The sequence below is a fragment of the Callorhinus ursinus genome, unplaced genomic scaffold (genome assembly GCF_003265705.2).
Source record: "Callorhinus ursinus isolate GAN/ISIS: 27379988/994484 unplaced genomic scaffold, GSC_fseal_2.0 scaffold2, whole genome shotgun sequence".
Taxonomy (NCBI): Eukaryota; Metazoa; Chordata; class Mammalia; order Carnivora; family Otariidae; genus Callorhinus; species Callorhinus ursinus.
In genome coordinates, this window is record NW_027397064.1 from 41,830,419 (window position 1) to 41,845,801 (window position 15,383).

Genomic DNA, 15,383 nt, shown 5'->3' on the forward strand with positions numbered 1-15,383 from the left:
CCATTTCTCTGTTCAGTCCATACAATAGGATCTTCTTTTATCCAGAGTACTGTTACGTCTCTCAGTCAGGTTCTCCCCTCCAAATCTAACCTTCTTTAATCACTGCTCAGAGTGACTGTAAACATGGGCATCTCAAACCACTCATCAGACATCACTCCACTCCTTAAGACTCTGCAGTGGCCTTCCATAACCCCACAAAGCACATCCAAACTGTTTTCCAAGAGTCACATCACTTCCTTATTTAAGATTCACTTGCTCAAAAAAAAAAAAAAAAAAGATTCACTTGCTCAAATCACCAGTTGTCTAATTCTATCCCTACTTTTTCTAAAACTGCATGATGCATCTATCGCCACTCCTTTGTGCCACATACTATGTGCCAGATTCCATGCTATGCACTTAATTTGATCTGAGTAAATGGCCCAAAGTTATAGACACGGTGTAAGGGTCTCAGTAGTGTTTGAACTAGGTATCTCTGTTTTCAGATTCCATACTGTCAACCATTGTCCCAGTGTTTCTCAGAATTTGGGCCATTGATCATCTGCATCAGAGTCACCTAGGGTGCCATTTAAAGTACACATTCCTGGGTCACACCACATATCTATGTAAATGATGAAAAAGAAGCAGTTATATGAAGATCTAATGAAAGACTCTTCTAGACAAAGAGAACAGAAAATGCTGAGTTTGCAATAAGCAAGGATCAGAATAAAGGCCTGGGAGCTGGAGCACAGTGAGAGTGAGGTAGAAGGGGTCAGATCATGAGGATCTGGAAGCTTCGGATATGGTTAGACAGGAAGCTGTAGGACAGTTGTAAGCAGACAAATAAGCTCTGCCTTGCCTTTTAACAGATGGCAGCTGCCCACTTAAGAGTTACAGAGCAGTGGAGGGGCGCCTGGGTGGCTACTGGTTAAGCGACTGCCTTCGGCTCAGGTCATGATCCTGGAGTCCCAGGATCGAGTCCTGCATCAGGCTCCCTGCTCAGCAGGGAGTCTGCTTCTCCCTCTGACCCTCCCCCCTCTCATGTGCTCTCTCTGTCTCACTCTCTCTCTCAAATAAATAAATAAAATCTTAAAAAAAAAAGAGTTATAAAGCAGTGGAGTTGTTTTAGGGGAGCAGCTGCCCAGTCAGGGCATCTCCTTGCATCAAGAGAAGCCATGGATGAATTCTTGCAATTGGAATGTGAGCAGGAGTGACTTATGTGTCTCTCTTGGGCAAAAGTATCAGAGGAACAGATGTGTCTGCCTCACTTTTTCTTTCCACTTCTATCAGCTAGATGGATGTTAACTTCATGTATTGAAGATAACTAGTTTTGACCTGTGCTTGCGTGGCCCTGACAAAGAATCCCCTATATGGGACTATGAGGCAAGTGAGAAGTAAAATCCACATTACTCAAATATGGGGGTTTCTTTATTATAGTAGCTACTGTTACCTTAAATGATGCAAGTCATATGACTTATGCTTTGCTGAGATCATGTTGGCTACTGTGTGGACAATAGTCTAGAGGTGCTGGGGGTGGCAGCAAGGGTGGGAGCAGGGAAACCAGTTAGGTGGTTCTAATGGGAATGATGTTGGCTTAGATTAAGTTGGTGGCATTGGAGTGGTATGAAGTAGACATATTAGATATACTTGGGAAAAAAAATTTTTATGAAACTCGCAAGATGTGTGAATGCACTGGATGTTGAGTGAGACAAGAGAGAGAAACCAAGGACTGCAAGATGTTTGGCTTGAACTCACTGAAAAAACAGTGATGCTATTTTCTGAGATAGAGACCAGAACTCTCAAAATCCTCCCTTAATTGCAGTTCTCCCAGTTAGCTCCATTTGTCCTCAATGGTCTCTTAGCTGTGGCCCTTAGACCACATTATTCACTACCTGTGGCCTCATCCATATGCTACAGATCCTACATGTACTTCACATATTAATGCTCAGAAAAAAAACTTGGCCTACACTCTCTCAGCCTGAACGTCTGATAAAATGAAACTCATAAACATGAAAAATGGCAATTTAAACCTCAAATGGGTTTAAGTTGCTTTTCTCATTCTTAACCAAGTTGGAGGACAGATAGAGAAGGATTTTATATTTTATGCCTGCAATTAGGAAGTTAAGGTGATGATATTAATCACAAGTTTTTGTAGTTCTGGGCTGACCTTGATTTGGAGTATGGTTACAACATGCTTTATAACCATATAATTCTGGTGCGATTATGTCTATTGCTTCCTTTTCTCTCTGTGCCCTCTAACGTGGGTCCACTCAGAGTCACAGTGTCTCCAGGGCAGGGCTCTATAAGTGCTATAGGGGCTGGAGATGAACTTGCTCTGTCAGGCTAGAGTGGTCAACCATTGATGATTCTCCCCTTGGGTCTCAGGAGAGGTGGTTATTTCCTTTCGAACATGGTCATAGGAGGAGCCCAAGTGCCTATTTGGGGCAAGTAAAAGAGAACCCCCAGAAAGGTTAGGTAGCTGGAGCTGGACTCAAGAGATATGCTTTGCCTATGAATATGCATTATGGTTTAGGGCAAGTACTTTTTCCTTCACTTCCATCCGAACCGTCACTATTAGCACTTGAGTTTTCTGTGACTCTCACTGCCACCCATAAGCATGCATCAGTGGAACTAAGCCAAGTCCCCAACTGTGAGATGTCTCTTCAGTTTTTTGTCTCTTCAGTCTTAGGGGAGAAGGGGACTGAGGGTGAAAGGAGAAGGTACAGAAAGGAGAAGTTCATTACATATCCCTTGAAAAGCTATTGCTGCTGATCCATCAGTTCGTACTCTCCCACCCATGCCTTCACACATACTCCATAATTCTCCATCTGTTTCCAGCCCAGTCACTGGCAATTGAATATCAGTGGCTTCTGCAACCAACTGAGTGAGAGAAACGAGCAGTAGTGATGACTCTACACATCCATCCATCCATCCATCCATCCATCCATCCATCCATCCATTCATTCATTGAAAGATGGATAAGATTTCATCATGCGGAGAAGGGGGAAGGGCTGAAGAGAGGAAAGACAGGAAACAGCATGTGAAAAGACATTATATTCTATTTACAACTAGGAATTGTGTTCTGAGGATATTCTTGGCTGAATAAATCAGTATGTGTCATCATACCATAATAAAATGATTTACCAACAGCAGTAATGGCCTGTATTTTAACCATGGAATCTCTCATTAGTGTCATTAGTGGTGTGAGCTGGACACTTGAGCGTATTCTATCATAAAGTTATTTGTAACATAAGGCAGGTCTACACTCTGCTTTATCTGCTTTAGTTTCATTTTCAGAAAACCTATAATTTGACATGTATCATTTACTAGGTATAATGTGGTTGATTTGCTACAAATTAAATGTTGAAAGAAATGATGGTAAATAATCCACACAAAACTCAGATAAAACCATTTGAATCTCCCACTAGATGGCATAGGAAGAACCTAGAATAATATAATACCTAATTCTCATTGCTAGACTCAACAAAAAGGAGTTTCTATTTCTATGGTTTCCTGATTCTGAGTATTTTCTATTAGAAGCAAATACTCTATAAGTAATATCTTTGTAATTGTTTCTTCTTTAACAATGATCTGTCTTAAAGCAGTCATAAATGCATGTGGTTTAAAATTCATAGTAAATAGGAGAATACAGTGAGAGTTTATTAAAGTCATTTTAAACAAATTAAAATCATTCTTTTTTCATCAAGCTATTTTTTTGTTCCTTTTTCATTTTTCCAGGCTTTTTCCATATGGGTTCTTAGAGAGCTCAATTCAGGGTTTATCTTAGTGATATCAATCTCAGAGATTCCTGACTTGAGGAAGAAAATAAAAGTTAGTAATTCTATATTATTGTGACCCTGGTAGACAAGGCACTGTCATCTACCAGTTACAGATTTTGCAGAGCAATCAAAAGTGAAGGAATCCATATTTACTGATTAGAAGTAAGAGGGAAGTATCACGTGACCTGTGTAAGTAAAGCCACATTACTTTAAGAACATTAACAATTACTGGGGCGCCTGGGTGGCTCAGTCATTAAGCATCTGCCTTTGGCTCAGGTCATGATCTCAGGGTCCTGAGATCGAGTCCCAAATCGGGCTCCTTGCTCAGCAGGAAGCCTGCTTCTCCCTCTCCCACTCCCCCTGCTTATGTTCCCTCTCTCGCTGTGTCACTCTCTGCCAAATAAATAAATAAATAAATAATCTTTTTAAAAAATTAATTAATTTTTAAAAAGAACATTAACAAGTATTACCCGGGGTTAAAAGAAATTCTACTTACTTGTCTAACACTTGAACTTTAATAATAGAACCTGTCTAATCCCCATATAATTATTCAAAACATTGAGTCCCAATTAATTTCCTCTTCATGTAAACTTCATACAAGCCCTAGTCTAAGTCTATCTTAAAAATGTTGAAGGAATGTGATTTTTGATAAGCTGCCGTAAGTGAATGATGGGGAGCTAGAGCCATCTTATGTAGCTAGTCTTTTCTGGGCACACCAGGACTCAAACTTCCCCAAATCCCTGAGTTATCTGGAGTAGAGCTACATTGGAAAGGAACTCAAAGCTTGGAAAGACTGCTTGATCTTGAATACCGAGCCAAGTATATATATTTTCCAAATAAACCCCAATCTTTGATGTAACTGGTACTATGGCACCACAGGGATTCATTCAACACTTATTTCCTGAATGCCTTCTTTGTGCCACACTCTGTGCTGGACCTTGAGCTAGCTTAAACAATCTGACTCTAATACTGGGGCAGCAGGTAAGGAGGCAAGAATAGTATCACTTTCAATAATTGTCTTTTACTACAACAAGGGCCTCATAAATCATGGTAGTTTGCAATACTAGAATCAAAAGGACACTTAACTTGAACCACAGTGCCCCCTGGTAATCATAACTGATACTCTGCCTAGCTAATGAAAGTTCTTATTGAATGTAGAAGTACTGCTTGATTCTATTCCAATAATTACAGCAAGCAGGAGCAGAAAACCAACTCTTGCTGGTTCCTAGGACAATGCTCCCAATGTACGATTTCTTTCTACATTGTATAACCTCTGGATACCTTTCATCAGAATCTCCTGGATCACTTGTTTTAATAAACATTCTGGAGCCCTACTGTAGGTCACCAAATCATATCTCCAGATTTCTTGACCAGGAGGCTACAGCAGAAAATATGCATGGACCAATTCCCAAGCACACATGAGATCACCATGGACACTCTATGAATCAAAAGGGAGATGTGGGGGCCTCAAAATGTGGTGAGTTCCTAAGCACAACTAGGATCTGGAGACATCACATTTTGGGCCTTGACATCAATGTGATGTCATTTCCTACTGCTTATCTTAGGTAAGAAGCAGCTTACAAATGTCCTCCCCTAGGGAAAACATCAAAGAATTAATTGACTGAAGTCACTGAGAATGGATTCTACTTAAATAACATTTACAGGGCTCCTGGGTGGCTCAGTCGTGAGCCATGATCCCAGGGTCCTGGGATCAAGCCCTGCATCGGGCTCCCTGCGCAGGAAGCCTGCTTCTCCCTCTCCCACTCCTGCTGCTTGTGTTCCCTCTCTTGCTATGCCTCTCTCTGTCAAATAAATAAATAAAATCTTTTAAAAAAACTTATTTACAGGAAATTATTTATCTGGAATGCTTCACTTCATTATTAAGTTTTAATACCAGTAAAAATAATGTGACTTTACCAGGGCCTAGTCTTCCCTACTTCATTAATGCATAGAACTGTCAGAAATCAAAATGCAGAGGAGTACTAATGTGGAGTCCCCACATGTTCTGGTAAATGTTGTTGCTTTGAAGCAGAATTAAATTGGGGGATCTTATACAGAAAAATTAGAAAGTGGTTTTTTAAAAATCTTCTGTTTGGTGATATATATGTGCACATGTATACATGGATCTGTATAAAGGTTATAGGTTCCAAAACAAGTCCAGCATTGTACTGGGAATTTAAAAGTTTTATTCCACTGATTGGTACAACTGTTCTGCTGTGGTAGTTATTATGTTACCCTGTTATACAGAGTAGGAACATAAAGCTTGAGTAACTTGCTCAAGGTGACATAACATAGCAAAGAAGCTCACAAAGCAAAGGAAGATCTTGAACCCTCCAAAGTTCATGACATTTCCGTTATACCATGCTTATAAAGAAACATAAAAAGAAATTAATACATAAAAAAGATATTAAATGCTAAAACTTTGAAAATTTTTTCCTTTGCAATATCAAAAACATCCAGTAGGTTGTACTCCTGAATCAGTTTTCTAATTGAAACCCGCCCAAAGCCATTAAACAGTGACTTTCTTAGAGTTTCAGGTGGTTTTTTGATGTATTGTTTATTTTACTTTTTTACATTTTTAGAAAATTCTAGTTTCTTTTTTTAATTTTTTTATTTTCCAAGTTTTCTTATTATGTTCGGTTAGCCAATATATAGTACATCATTAGTTTTTGATGTAATGTTCAACGATTCATTAGTTGCATATAACACCCAGTGCTCATCGGAACATGTGTCCTCCTTAATGTATTTTTTTAAATGAAATCTACAACAATAATTTTAAAATTTCTATATGCACACCTGAACATCAAAAGAAAATATTATTTTGCAGGCATTGGTTTTTGGTCCTTAACTGATTTTTTATATTAAAATAGTACCCTATTAAAATTGTTTGTGAAACGTATTGATGCTTCCCAGCTAGGGACAGAGCTTTACTTTATTCCATCATTGTGAAAGTCATGCTATGTTATCACAGGCTGCCACACAGCTTAGCCTGATTTACAGAAGTGTGATTAGTTTATCAATATGTCTGCCGTTGTGCCAAGGCACAGTTATTTTAGAATCATCAAAGACGGTGGTTCACAAAATATGGTCCCCAACCTGCAGCACGAACATCACCTGGGGTCTTGTTAGGTAAATTCTCAGGTGCCACTCCAGACCTACTAAATCAAAACTTCTGGGAATAGGGTCCAGAAATGTGTTTTAACAAGCCCTAAATCTATCACAAGTATAGATTTCTGGGACGCCTGGGTGGCTCAGTCGGTTGAGTGACCGTCCTACACTTGGTTTTGACTCAGGTCATGATCTCAGGGTCATGAGATCAAGCACTGCCTTGGGCTCCCTGCTCTGTGGGAAGTCTGCTTGAGATTCTCCCTATCCCTCTGCCCCTCCCCCTGCTTGTGCACACACTCTCTCAAATAAATAAATAAATAAATAAATAAATCTTTAAAAAAAAAGTGTAGATTTCTGATCCTTACTCAGATTGAATCAGAATCGCTGGGGCCTAGGAATTTATATTTTTTACGAATATCCCAGTGATTCTTAGACACATAGAAGTTTGAGGACCACACTGGTCCATGTGGTATGATTTGAGGGGACTAGGAAAGATCTTTCTCTTAATATTTTTCTCTACTTTCTTGCTCAAAAGGCAATTAATTTTATAGAATTAAGTTTATCTTTGTGTATGGTGTAAGAGAATGGTCTAGTTTCATTCTTCTGTATGTAGCTGTCCAATTTTCCCAGCACCATTTATTGAACATATATACAATGGAATATCACTCAGCCATCAGAAAGGATGAATACCCACCATTTGCACTGACATGGACAGAACTGGAGGGGATTATGCTAAGTGAAATAAGTCGAGCAGAGAAAGACAATTATCATATGGTTTCACTCACGTATGGAACATAAGGAATAGCACGGAGGACACTAGGGAAAGGGAGGGAACACTGAAGGGGGGAAATCAGAGAAGGAGGCAAACCATGAGAGACTATGGACTCCAGGAAACAAACTGAGGGTCTCAGAGGGGAGGGGTGTGGGGGGATGGGGTAGCTGGGTGATGGGTATTAAGGAAGCCACGTGTTGTGATGAACACTGGGTGTTATACGCAACTAATGAATCATTGAACACTACATCAAAAACTAATGATGTACTATATGGTGGCTAACTGAACATAATAAAAAAATTTATAGAATTAAGCAAGTATGTCTCCATTAGTTTCTAAATTCATTAAGTCATAAATATTTTAGAGTAAATATTTTTTTATTAACTAGATACTTCACCTTTGTAGGAGACCTAGAAAAGGGAACAATTAAACAGAAGGGATGTTACAAAGACTACAAAAGCCTAATTTGAATGCTTCGCCTCTGAGATGTGATTTATAGATACATACCTCACATTATTCATTTGGGAGATGTCATAGTTCCAGTATAACATCTTCAGTGTAACATTCTTTAGCCTACTCCTGCCTCCTGCAAAGAGAACCTTGTAAAAGTCTACTTGACAATAACTAAGCAAGACTTATACTGGAGTATAGGTAATAATGTATTGTCATGTTTACTCAGTTGTGTGTATTTTTTTAGTGTAGCTAGAGCCTACATACTCAAAGGCATAAAAACAAAACATGAGACACAGGAAAATTAATATCATTACTTAATAATATCACTTAAACTTTTTTCAAATAATATATATCTAGCTTATTAAGCAGATTAGGTTCCATATGACTTCCTGCTGCTTCAAAATAGATACAGATACAACATAGATGATCCTGGAAAGCATTGTAAGTGAAAGAAGTCAGACACAAAAAGACACATATTATATGGTTCCATTTATATGAAATATCCAGAATAGGTAAATCCATAGAGATAGAAAGCAGACTACTGGTTGTCAAGGGCCGGGGGAGAGGGTAATGTAGAGTGACTATTTAATGAGTAGGGGCTTTCTTTTTAGAATGATGAAAATGTTGGGTGGGGGATGGGCTAAATGGGTGATGGGTATTAAGGAGGGCACTCGTTGTGATGAGCACTGGGTGTTATATGTAAATGATGAATCACTAAATTCTACTCCTGAAACCAATATTACACTACATCTTAACTCGAATTTAAATAAAAATTTGAAAACAAAACAAAACAAAACAAAAAATTTCAATATGAAAATGCAAAAAAAAAACCATAGAATGATGAAAAATTTCTTGAACTAGATTGTGGTGATCATTGTACAACATTGTGAATGTACTAAGTGCCACTGAATTGTACACTTTAAAATGGTAAATTTTATGTGTATAACAAATACATACATAACACATACATAAAATTAAATAGAATAAAATAAAATCTTCCCTCAAAGGATGAAGACAGATAGTACTCAGGATATAGAAAAGAATGTGCTGCTGGGGTTGGAGGGAAGTCTAAAAGATACACCCCAAAATGGTTTAAGGGGTGACACTAAATTTGGGAAAATGTCAAGTTACAATGTTGAAAGCCAACTTTGACTTAGATATATGCTTTGGCTTGCCAACAAAACAACAAAACAACAACAACCTCTCCCCACCCCCAAACAAAAGCACACAAAGCCACTGATCACCTATAATCCCCTGATAAACAACTACAGTGCTGCATTCACAGTTAGGCCACAGTCCCAGTGGGTCCGCTCACAGGGTGGGGCTTCCTACACAGCAGTCCACACCTGGTTTTTCACATATCTCCACAGAAACACAGAGTGGGATTCATCATTTACTCCCACCCGAACTCCCCTCCCCAATCCCGGTAATCACGCCCCCAGGCAAATATGGGTCCCTCCTATGAAGTAATCTGAGAATGGATGTTTATTTTTCATGCTGGCTTTAATTTAATGATTATCAGTGTCCATGTGACTGTGCATAAAGGCTATTCTCACTTTACTCCTTCAGAGAATTCAGATATATTTACAAGCCGTGACCTCAGTTCTTGTACCTTTCTATTCCCTCTCTTAATGTCTAGAAATCAAATTGCCCTCCTAAAATTCATCATATTATATCAGGTTTAGATAAAAAACTGTATCTGAAACCTTCAATTGAAAAACTGGAGAAGATTGTGAACTGTTTTGGAATGAGACAAAATGGTGTCTGCTGTGCCTTCTGAAGAAGGGCTTCTCTTTGTGTAGGCGCTTCTGTGAAATTCTGTGTCACCCACGCTACCCATTACAATGCTCATAACATTCACATATCTGATCTGGAGGAAATGTAGCTGGCACTGTATTTATTCCTGTTACCTCCTGTCTTGAAGCAAAATGCCAGTGCTTCATGCAGCCTGGAGTGGTAAACATCAGCTGGGGAGAAGCTTTTATTTAGGAATTTATCGCAAAATGAATTTCTGAAGACCAATATAAGAAGGTGGAAGCACTGCTTACAAAGTATAGCAGTAGTGCAAATAGATATGTCCAATAATTAATTTCTGATGTACCCATGAGCTTCATCTCTTTTGTGGTTTCCTGTTTTGTGGTTTTTATATGATACACAGATTTCACTTTGTATGCCCACCAGTTGTGTGCATTCATAAAACAGATCTTTGTTCTGTTAATATAGGAGACTAATATAGGCTGAGGATGTGATACAGTGCTAATAAAATTAAATTATTTTTAAAAAACCTGCCAAATGGGTAAGATGTTTGCCCTATATTAGTGACTATCATTTTGAAGTGAAACCTACTTTAATGAATACCTGACAAAGAAACCTTTTAAAGGAATGATTATCTTTGACATGAATATATTCAGCTACTGTTTATACAATGAAATCTTAACTAGTTGGTAAAAATGGCACAATATTTCGACGGGCACAGAAAATATTCCATAAAGAAAATGTAAAGGCTGCCTGAAGAGTTAATGACTAATTCTGTTATCTGAGTTGGTGCTTCAGTGACAGTTTGCTCTGAGAAAAGCTTATGTTTATGGCATTCTGAGTGCAATCTGTACATTTGAATTATACCCGGAGCCTTATTAATGCTATGTGTAAATTATAGACATTACCAAAGGAAGAAAGCATTATGTTTGCATTCTGCTTTCAGATACAAGGCAAGGTAATTATGATTCATGACCTGGTGACTATATTTTGTGTCTTAAAACTGAAAAATAAGGGAAAAAATGGAAAGTACTGGGGTATGAATGTAATAATACTTAAAAATGATGACCTCATTGCTAGGGGCACCTGGTGGCTCAGTGGGTTAAGCATTGCACTCTTGGTTTCAGCTCAGGTCATGATCTCATGGGTCGTGAAATTGAGCCCCCCACCTGTCAGGCTCCAAGCTCAGGGGGGGAGTCTTCTTGAGATTCTCACCCTCTGTCCCTCCCCCCCTTGTATCACTCTCTCTCTTTCTCAAATAAATAAATCTTTTTAAAAATGATGGCCTCATTGCATTTTTCATCTTCAAATGATATGTTAAAGCACAGATAAATACTTTATCATACAGTGGTCTGATAATGTTCAGAGAAGAGGAATGAAAAATTTAAATGGTTGAAAAATTTAGGCCATAATGACAGGATAAGTTATTTTATTATTAGCCTGAAGGGAAAAAGGCTAAGTTGTGAATTCATGAGTCCACAACTAAACAAAAGATAAGTAAACAGGCAATCTATTCACTGTTGTTCATTGCCAGTGAAGACAGCAGCTAAAATTGGTTAAATAAAAAACATTCTTAGCAGCATGGCTAAGAATGGTAAAGGAAAATATGGGATACTTCTCCTTGAAGACTTTTAACAAAGAGGACATATATCTATAGGTAAAGATTTCCCTGGTGACTGAAATATGAATTATATGTTTCTTGCTGGTCATGATTCTACGGAAGCCTATTCTCTAAAATAATGCAATACTGTGTTGTCCCACACAAGTGGTGATGTCTTTTGTGTTTAATGTAAAATTAAATAGTTTTTGCATTGAACTTCACTAATTTAGGAAGTTCCCACCAGTCAGTAGTGAAACCCAAAATGAGGGTTCGGCATTCTGTGTCTCCTAGTTATGCCCTAGAGTGGGGCATGAGGGAGAAATTGGGAGAGGTGGACAAAAGGATTGGAAAATGGATAAGGACATTGAATAAAACTATTTTAGGGCAATGATTTTTAATATGAGCTGCAATTAGAATCATTTGGGCAATTTAAAAAAAAATACCAATGCTTAAGTCCTGCTAGCTTAGGGTGGGACCCCAACATAGGTCTTTTTGCAGACTTTTAAGGATCGGCAATGCTCATAAAATTAAGCAAAGTATGATGGTAAAAAAAAAAAAATCTCTCTACCAACCATTGTTTCAGAGTAACATGAACCTATGTATGGTGGGATTTAGTAGAAGCATATGATGTGGTACTAAGAAGAGTAATGAATCAGAACAGGTACATTCTAGCCCTTACTCCATAATTTGTGAGGTGTGTGACATTGGGCAAGTTACTTTATTACTTGAGGCTTTGATTTCCTCATGCGTAAAGTGAAGGAAGTACATGGCCTTCAGGTCACCTCTGATTTCCTGATTATCTGGCAATATGATTGCACAGATTTTTTTGCAGGAATCTGTGCTTAAAACATATTTTCCAACTTGAAAGTTATAGCAATTGCCTTACAATAAAGAGGATCAAGGCATCTTACTAATTTTATTTGTGTATTTCTTATAACCAGTTTTAAATAAGACTATTGACTTAAGTCAGATCATCAAGTTGAAGACCATGTTGTGAAAGACTTTATCCTTGTGTAACTCAGCAGACATTTTTGAGCAACTATTGTGTTCTAGACACTGTTCTAGAAACTGTGATGATGTAAAGATAAAGAAGGCACAGTCCTTATTATCAACAAGCTGATGGTTTTGTAGAAAAGACAAAGTGAATTTGAAAATGGAATCCAAATTCTTTTAACCTTTAAAGGGCACGTGCTTTTGTATCAATACTCCCCAAAACAATACCAGTAGACCTCAGAATTATGAGAAATCTGTTCTTTTACTGGATTTGCTTCCTGAATAATTTCTGTAAATCCCTGAGGAACACTTCCATGTCCTACAGTCTTTCCAGGTAGTCGCTGATCAATAGACCAGCCATCCTGATCTAGATGTTATAGCTCCAGATCCTACAGCTTATTTTTTGAAATCCTGTAAATGTCTTTCCATGCTGCTGTTTCTCTTTTTCATTTCACACTAGACATATACAGAGTTCTCCCTTAATTCCTAGAGCACAGCCATACCCACCATAATACTTCAGACTTAACTGAGGGCTTGGGGATAACTCAAGCACCATACAGAAAGTACCTCGGGAATCAGCTGCCCCTAAAAGTTACTTGCTACTCTTAGGATCTTCCATTAATATTAAATATAAATAAATTAATATTGTGTGTTGGAGACGTGGCAGGTCCCCCAGGCATCTTCGTGTTGTGGCATTCTTAAACCTCTCCTCTGTCTATAACTAGGAAGAAATCTGCCCTCTTCCAGTCCATTTCCAGGCCTGCATCATCTTCCACCCTAGAATGATTGACCATGGAAACATCCAGTTCCTTCCTCCTCATCCACCAGGTACTCTTTAGCCTTAGGAGATTAGGCAAGGTGATAGTAACAGTTTAAAAGACATACTTCAAAGTCTGGGTTATTCAATTAAAAAAACTCCATGAGTGGGTTGCCAACAGTTCAGCCATTGTCAAACTGTTACAAGGCCATTCTGGGTATTTACTGCAGTGTGATGTTAAGAGCAGGTAAGACCTGGTTCCTGATATAGACTGTTCTAAACCAATCTGTGAGAAAATTTTTGTATAAAGGACATTCATATCTCCCAACAGGAGGGGCCAATTTTCAGGCATAAGACTAAATTCATATTTAGGAAAAAAATACTATCTGTCTCTGTCTCTTCAAGGGTGTATTTATGCTAAAGATAGCAAAATGTACATTGATCAATGGCACATTTAACATGTTTGTTTGAAGTACTAGCTTTCAGATGAATGGTTACTTAACATTTTTCTCTAAGAACAATAGGTGGTGATTATATTTATAAAAGTATTCTGGTGATTCTCCCAAAGCAAAAGAATTTGCTCCATAGGTGAATTAATGTTTCCACTAACACGTTTGAGATGATATCTTTCCAGTAAAGAAAAAAAACCAAACTTGATTTCATTAAATACCCTACCCTAAGGATGAGAAAAGCACCTATCCAGACTGGGGGCAGGAGGGAGGAGTGAGGATGGAGAAGCTGTTCAGGGTAGGGAATGACTGAAGAGAGTGCCAAAGGTTAGATTAGGAGCCAAGAGAGCTGGAGCAGGGAGGCCAGGAGACAGTGATCCAGACAGATGGAAAAGCATTTGTGAAGTCTTAGAGACCAGAGAGAAAGAGGGTGCCTTCAAGAAGAGGTGACATTTTGGTTGTGAAGCCGTGAAGGGGATGACATTTTGGTTGTGAGGTCATGGAGGGGGTAACATTTTGGTTGGGCAGTGTTGACATTCGCATCTATTTCATGACTCTAAAAAAAACCAAACCATTAAACTCTGATTTTTGAAAATCACTAGGCAATTTGTAAAACAGACACTCTTACCTCCTCTCTTATTCTCAAAGATGGAAGGGCCCCACGGAGAGATGGTAAGGTTGAAAGTACAATAAATTGTAGGCTATATCAAAGACTACATAGTTTGTAGACTATGTCAAAATGGACATAAAACATCTTATTTCCTGAGGCTTTATCACAAAAGTATCTCTGTACCTAATACCATGCCTGTAGTAGTCTATATCTCTTTGATGAATGAATGATTATGGGAATGTTATAAAGGATTTTAATACAATTCCTCAAATAGGTGTCTCATTTCTAATTCTCCCATACCCAAATAAGAGATTTAACTACCTTAATGAGATGATCTTACTATATTATCTCATTTGATCATCCTAAGAACTCCATAAAGTATATATAGCATATAAGTTTCATTTTATGGCTGTAGAAACCTAAGCTCAAGGTAAGTGATCCAAGGTCACAGATTAGAAATGAAAAAAAAAATGTGAGTTTTGAATCCAGGTTTATTGCTTCTAGTTCATTCATTAATTTATGCATTCAATAAACATCTACTGAAGTATGTCTACAATCTCTATTGAAACCTCAGCTTAAATAACCCATAGTTGAAACACTGAGTCACACAAGGACAATAACTTAGAAATAGGCTATTGTTGACTCGAACCATTTTATGAACTGAATTAAAAGTTTCCAATATTTGTCACAAAGACTTTTGGGGGGATTCTGCCTAATCAATTGTATATTATGTCAAATCGTTCTCTTTTGAGATATAAAGGGTTGATTGCCTTTAGTGACCCCAACCACCAAAGAGGTTATGATGCCTTCCCCACCCCTCAACCTCTCATATATGTATTTCAAAAAAAATTTTTTTAAATTTTATTTATTAATTTGAGAGAGCATGAGCAGGGTGAGGGGCAGAGGGAGAGGGAGAGGGAAAAGCAGACTGATGAGCAGGGAGCCTGATGCGGAGCTCAATCCCAGGACTCCAGGATTGCGACCTGAGCCAAAGGCAGGCACTTAACTGACTGAGCCACCCCGGTGCACCCCCCCCCAATTTTTTCCATATGATTCATAAAATCAGTGTAATGAAGTTCACTAAAGTCTACTTTTACCCCCCTAATAACTACTTATAACCGCTTTTGGCAT

General features: G+C 38.2%; 1 protein-coding gene across 3 annotated transcripts in view; it reads left to right on the top strand.

Annotated features, from left to right (window-relative positions):
- STAT1 (signal transducer and activator of transcription 1) overlaps window positions 1–15,383 on the top strand; it is a 295,742-nt gene that overhangs the window by 197,391 nt on the left and 82,968 nt on the right. The window contains exon 31 of one of the 3 annotated variants that reach the window (XR_012374854.1): window positions 13,162–13,264. The exons of the other annotated variants lie outside the window; for them this stretch is intronic. The gene's annotated coding sequence lies outside the window, so the exon portion shown is untranslated. The remainder of the gene's footprint in view (window positions 1–13,161; window positions 13,265–15,383) is intronic. 3 annotated transcript variants of the gene reach the window in all.